This window comes from Tamandua tetradactyla, chromosome 4 (genome assembly GCF_023851605.1).
Source record: "Tamandua tetradactyla isolate mTamTet1 chromosome 4, mTamTet1.pri, whole genome shotgun sequence".
Classification (NCBI taxonomy): Eukaryota; Metazoa; Chordata; class Mammalia; order Pilosa; family Myrmecophagidae; genus Tamandua; species Tamandua tetradactyla.
Window position 1 is genome coordinate 27,995,678 of NC_135330.1, and position 7,758 is coordinate 28,003,435.

Genomic DNA, 7,758 nt, shown 5'->3' on the forward strand with positions numbered 1-7,758 from the left:
AGTGTGTAGAGAGAGCAGGGCCACTGAGAAGGCCCTTGGAAAGGGTGGTTCTGTTGCTTTCTAAAGTCCCAAGGATAAATGACTCTCAAGACTTAGAAATCTAATGGAGTTTGTCCTGCAAGTTTTTGGAACTGTTTGGGTCTGGTGACTTCTGTATTTCTTCCAGATTTTCCGAATGGAAACGGAAACATGCATCCTATGACTGCCCCTCCTTTGTATGTTGGCAGAAGAGAAACTTGTTCTAAGTTTTACAGGTCCAGAGCCAGAGAATTTTGTCCTAGGCCAGACCATGTTTGCAGCTGACTTTGATGAGATTTTGTACTGTTTCTGATTCTGTATTGTATTTGCATTGTTACTGAAATGGTTTAAGGGTTTGTGATGCTGTAATGGAATGAATGTATTTCATATAAGGAAACAACATGCCTGTTCTAGTTTACTAGCTGCCAGAATGCAATATACCAGAAACGGAATGACTTTTAAAAGAGGGAATTTAATCAGATGCTAGTTTACAGTTCTAAGGCCAAAAAAATGTCCCAATTAAACAAGTCTATAGAAATGTCCAATCACAGGCATCCAGGGAAAGATACCTTGATTGAAGAAGGCCGATGAAGTTCAGGGTTTCTCTCTCAAGTGAGAAGGCGCATGGCAAACACAGTCCGGGCTTCTCTCTCAGCTAGAAGGGCACAGGGTGAACACGGCATCATCTGCTAGATTTCTCTCCTGGCTTCCAGTTTCATGAAGCTCCCTGGGAGGTGTTTGCCTTCTTCCACTCCAAAGGTTGCTGGCTCATGGACTCTCTGCTTCGTGGTGCTGCAGCATTCTCTGCTCTCTCCGAATCTCCTTCATTCTCCAAAATGTTTCCTCTTTTATAGGACTCCAGAAACTTATCAAGACCCACCCAAATCGGTGGAGACACGTCGTCACCTAATTCAGCTTAACAACCACTCTTGATTAACTCACATCTCCAGGGAGATAATCTAATTACAGTTTCAAGCATCCAGTATTAAATAGGGATTATTCTGTCTTTATGAAATGGGATTTAGATTAAAACATGGCTTTTCTAGGGGACAGGATAATGCCCTTTGGGGGTCCAGAGTGAAACATGCTAGTTTGAAACTGTTGTGTACCCCAGAAAAGCCATTCTCTTTAATCTTGTTTCAATATTGCTGGGTGGGATATTTTTGATTAAGTTGTTTCCATGGCGCTGTGACCCACTCAATTGTGGGTGGGACCTTTTGATTAGCTGATTTCCATGAAGATGTGTCTCCAACCATTCAAGGTGAGGTTGCTTACTGGAGTCCTTTAAGAGGGAACAATTTTGGAAAAAGCTTCCCCCATAACACTGTCTGAAATGAGAAGCCAAGGACCTCGGCAGATGTCAGCCACGTGTCTTCCCAGCTGACAGAGGTGTTCCAGATTGATCAACCTTTCTTGAGCCAAGGTATCTTTCACTGGATGTCTTAGTTTGGACATTTTCACAGTCTTAGAAGTGTAAACTTGCAACTTAATAAATTCCCTTTTTAAAAGCTGTTCCATTTCTGGCATATTGCATTCCAGTAACATTAGCAAACCAATAACCATATTAAGACAATAAAAAATAAAAACCACTTGGTTGCCTCAAAAGACACAGAAAAAGCATTTGTCAAAATTAAACACCTTTTCATGATAAAACTGTCGTAGAGGTGTAAAGATAGACATATAGATCAATGGATTAGTCTGGAAATACACCCATGTGTCTATGGTCAACAGATTTTTGGCAAGGGTTCCAAAACCATTCAATGAGGAATGAATAATGTTTTCAACAAATGATAGTGGGGCTACTGGATTGCCACACACAAAAAAATTAAATTGTACCCTTACTCCAAAACATACACAAAAATTAACTATAAGTGAATCAAAGACCTAAATGTAAGAGGTAAAGCTATAAAACTTGTAGAAGAAAACACAGGGATAAATGCAGAGTCACGTAAACCTTTTAACATTTATCTTCAGAAATCAAGGAAACGAACAAATTGAGAAATGAAATAAGGAAGTATGAATTATTATAACCCAAAACATAAAATAAATATCCATGAATTCACACATATAAATAGAAAGAAAAAATAAATCTCCCTTACAGTAAAATTCCAAAAAAATTATATACTATGCCACTCTAAGAGAGAAGGAGCATAATTCCCCACAACTTAAGAATTGGCTACACATAGTAACCTCCTCTCGAAGAAAACACTATAGAATGGGATGAAAAGAGCAACTTTACCGTGGAGAAACCTGACAAACACTACTTCAGCCAGGTGATCAAGGTCAACAACAAGTCACAAATCATGCTGAAAGTATATATCTTGATGTGTAATAATTAAATGGCACTTTACCTCCGTGATATTCTTCCCCAAAACCCATAACCTCAGCCACTCATGAAAAAAAACAGCCAAGGTTAGTAAAAACCAAAAAAGTCTGAGAAATTACCACAGCCCAGAGGAGCCTAGGGAGACATGACAACAGAATGTAATGGTAGTCCACTACATTCTAGATGGAATCCCAGAACAGGAAAAGGACATTATGTAAAAACTAAGGAAATCTGAACAAAGTATGGATTTTAGTTAATAATATATCAGTATGGATCAATTATAACAAACATACTGTATAAAGATATTAATAAAAGGAGAATCTGGGCTATCTGTTCAACTTTTCTATAAACCTAAAACTGCTTTAAAAAACAAAGTCTATTACTACTTTTTTAAAAAGACATAAGGAAAAATAAGTGAAGGAAATCGTTTTTATTTTTCCTAGGATTTACGCCAATTTTAGCAAGTAAGAAGGGATATTGGCCATAAGGAAAACTATATTAAACACCACTAGACTCCAATCAATTATCATTTCCCAGCACTCTTCCTGGTGTTTCTTCGGTTTCCTTCAACTCATACTTCTACCCTAAACATTTTAATTAAAATTTAAATCAGAATCTAATTTACTTCTTTTCCCCCTTTGTACTTTCTTACTTCTTTTTTAGTCCATCTGGGCTCTATATTGGTATTTTGCTTTGTTCTGTCACATGACTGAAAATAACTTATTTTCATCATCACTTCAAATTTTCTTAAGTTGAGTTGTTACTTTATTATTTGCTTCCTGGAAAAAAAGAAAAATTGCAATATAAATTCTATTTACTTTCATTATTCTAATATACCATCCCTTAATGCAATGATGATATAAGACTCCCCAGAAAATCTCTTCAATCCTTATCCGTCATCTTCTCAGAGTTCTGAGCAAGAGGATAACAACATCTCTGGCCAAAATATAAGCTCTAACTTCAACATTTACTTAGCAGAGTATGAGTTTTAAATGATTTCTCCCCCAGCATTACAAAAAAAGAAGCTTACAAGTCAAAAACAATAAAGGCTTCAAAATCCAAATATTCTTAGAGTAAAGCAGCTTAATATTAACCAGTTTAAAAGGTGTAAGTACAATTAAAATAACATTATCTTGATGGTTCCTTTGTACAATGAGCATTTGTTAGTTTCATAACCATAGAACATACATATAAATATTTCTGCTTTGGAAAAGGGGATGGGACGCCTCAAGGATTCTGTACTCAAACATAATAATCTAGGTTTTTATTTGGTTATTATAAGGAAACAACTTAATATATGAGTAAATGCGTCTTATTATATTAATGCTGGAGAACACAGAAGAAAAACCCCTAAAATTTTCTTTTGGAAGGCTCCTGGGACACTGCTTATCAGAAAACTATACTGGCATTCTTATCTCTGAAATCAATTATCAGAGGTTAAGCTAGTAAGTACGCAGTATTAAAAAAAAGATTTAAAGGAATGATGAGTCCTAAAATATTAAAATTATTTAATTTTATTAATATTATTTAATATTAAAATATTAAAAATTCACTATGGGTCAAAATATTCTAAAAATTTGAAACACATTATCACATTTAATTCTCATGATAACGTTGCAAAATATTGTGCTCTTGAGAAAAATCAAGGCTCAGAAAACTTAAGCAATGTTCTCAAGGACTCATGCCAGTAAATACATTTGAGATTCAAACTACCCCACCCCTCTATTTAGGCTTTCGCCTTAAATTTCTTGATCATTTGTGGTAGTAGGCTGCATACAAAATAACCATAATTCCTCCCATCTTTGCAGGTAAGCCTCTTTGTGATTTGACTTTGCTGCTCTTTCCATCAAGAGATGGAGAGTCAATTTTCCCAACACTCAAATCTGAGTGGCCGTCTGACTTGGTTTGAACAGTCAAATGCCAGAGACCTCACAACTTCTTTTCTCATTCTCCTGGAAAGAGATACCACCATCTAAAGAAGCTTGAGCCAGACTGCTGGGAGGATGAGGCTGCATAGAACAGAAAAAAATGCTGTTTCACCTCAGACCCTAGAACAACCAGTTCCAACAGGAGCTACCAGATGACTAAAGCACTTACGTAGTCTCGAAGGGAGACAAGGAGTTTAGGGAGACAAGCAGAAGAACCAACCAGCAAATCACAGTCAAATTACTGGCTCCCAGGACTGTGAGCAAGTAAAATAGTAATTTTAAGTCACTAAAGTTTTGAGATGTTTTATTATTCAATAATGGTTATAATATTTATAAATTTTGAAAGGTTCTCTCAATAGAATATTATAATCCTTTCATAGAACAAATCTATTCTCTTTTTAAGGTCCTCAAAATTGCTGAGATATTTAAGTATATTCACAAACACAACATGCCTAAATTTAATTCCTCAATCCTACAGCATAAATATCAGTAACGAAAAGGAGAAACATTCAAGCATACCAAAATGGCACCTTTCCAAAGCACAGCAAGGACAACAAACCACTTCTGACTTAAATTGAGGCTCAATTAAAATGTATCTAGAACTTTTAATTATTTTCCAACATAACATACTTAACGTTTCTCTCCACGCAAGAGTCGTCCATGCCAATGTGTCAGAACTGCATTATTAAATCTTAATATTGGTAATGATGCATATGCTTCCAATTTAGATAGTATCAGTCCTTCTGGCTATAATCTGAAGACTAAATTTTCCTTACTATTATCACGTGAGCCATCTTCAGCTATACTTGTTTTTACCTAACTACCCGCACCTATATTTATATACTCCCCAAATCTTTTCCCCCCTCCACCCTAAAATGCACAGAGGGAGGATTTGAGTGCCAAATATTTATGTATTATTTCATTTAACCCTTCAACAACTTTCTGAATTAGAAATTATCACCTGAACTTTACTGATAAAAGAAGGCCGAAAATGGTTTCTCAGCTAATTTAGTGGTGAAGTCATAATTGGAACCCACATCTGCCCAATGTCAAAGTCTATTTCCACTATATCATAATGCCTCCCAACTTTCAGTACCTTTAATTTTTATACTTCTTTTATCCTTGCATGTATATATTTATACCCTTAGGAATTTAAGTAGTATAAATTTGTAAACATGGAAATGTGAGGACAAGGTGGAATGTGGGGAAAAGGACACAAAACTGGTTACACTTGGTGTGCTGGTTTGAAAGGAAGTATGCCCCCGAGAAAAGCCATGTTTTGATCAAAACCCCATTTCATAAAGGTGGAGTAGTCCCTATTCAATACTGTTATGTTTGAAACTGTAATCAGATCATCTCCCTGGATGATGTGATTTAGTCAAGAGTGGCTGTTAAACTGGGTTAGGTGATGACATGTCTCCACCCATTTGGGTGGGTCTTGATTGGTCTATTGGAGTCCTATAAAAGGAAACATTTTGGAGAATGAGAGATTCAGAGAGAGCAGAGCAGAATGACATAGCCACGAGAGGTAGAGTCTACCAGTCAGCGACCTTTGGAGATGGAGAAGGAAAATGCCTCCTGGGCAGCTCCATGATAGAGAAAGCCAGGAGAAGAAGCTAGCAGATGATATGCCCTTCCAGCTGAGAGAGAAACTCTGAACTTCACTAGCCTTCTTGAACCAAGATATCTTTCCCGGATGCCTTTGATTGGATGTGTCTATAAATTTGTTTTAACTGGGACATTTTCTCAGCCTTAGAACTGTAAACTAGCAACTTATTAAATTCCCCTTTTTTAAAAGCCATTCCGTTTCTGGTATATTGCATTCCGGCAGCTAGCGAACTAGAACACTAGGGATGCAGTGCAAAATAAACTCTGAAATAGTGAGCCAAATTAATTTTGTAACACATTGTATGAGAAGCCCTCTATCTCTCCATTTTAATAAATCTCCATTAATTTTAATCTTTTAAGTCTTTGTTGATCTTAGATGAATAAATAGCTGACATTTTATTAGCAGTAATATTTAGAATATTTTCATTTGTATTATGATTTGTATTACTTTAGACAAATCTATTCACTTAGTTTACTAATTAATACCAGTAGTTTATTTAGCTTATTGACTCCAGTTTTCTTTTAATATAATTAACTATCATAAATCTGGCAAAAACACTTTTCTAGATTTTCAACCTTTTCCCCTCCTCCCATAAGTTATTTAAAGTTGTAGTCAAATCTATCAATCTTTTTCTTTATAATTTCTTGGCACATCATGATGATGAAACTATTCAATTATCAACTATAATTTCAAGGCTTCTTTTTACCACTTAAAACCTGAAACTACTTAAAGATTATATATCTATATATGGAATATGTAAATGTAGCTTTCATTTTTCTTAACCATTAACAAAACTCTCAAAAATAGGTATTGAAAATTCTATCCTTTCTCTGATTTGCTTGAAATGTCATATACATAAAAATTTCAATAACAACATGCATCTGATTATGGTCTCTACATACTTCTTACTAATGACTTTATTAATCATCTATAATCACAGAACTGAATTAAAAGATGCCTATTTTAGGTTTAATCTGAGCACGATTCCGTTTTTATATGAAGCAGATTTACTACAGGAACTCTGGAACTGTTTTAGCCTACTAGTTTATTTTTTTCTAAAAATCAAGTTGTAGCAACCACTATATTTCTTTTGAAGAAAACTATAAGAAATAACTTTGTTTTGTTTTGAATACTGTATTAGAACACTTAACTGAGAAATATACACTCTAACTGGGACTAAAACAGAAAAATGAATCTTGACTAAATATATTTTAAGAAGTTTAAAACATAAAAATATAAAATACACCAAGAAATGTATACAGCTCTAGTATTCAGCTCAATGAATTATCACAAAGTGAGTATACCCATATCTACAAGATATACAACATGACCAAAATCCCAGAAGGCTCCCTCACCATCCTTCCTAATCATTACTCCTTTGCTCTTCCCCAAAAGTCACTATTATCCTCCTAACTTCTAACACTATAGGTTAGTTTTACCTGTCTTTAAACCCCATATAATAGAACCATCAGTATATGTTCTTTCCTTCTAGCTTCTTTCACTCAGCATTACATCTGTTAGATTTTTATTTTTAATTCACATTTTTAAAATTACAAAACACCCCAGTTCCATTGGCAAGCCAGGAAGCTACCCTTTATGAACTCACTTTTGGATTAATGATAAAGTAGATTTTTGAATGAGGCAGATTTCTGGTGTTGAACTAGAAGGAACAAAAATGAATGTCCAAGCTGGTTAAGACTTTCAAACGTTAATTGTAAAAATATTTTGCATCTTCATATTTTCCTGAAATCAGAAAATGACTGGTCATTACTATAGCAAGACAGATATTTATAAGAACTTTCTACTTGATATTTCAAGAACATTCACAGTTTTGACAGCTGATCAAATAGTATCTAAGCTGGTGTTTAATATCTAGA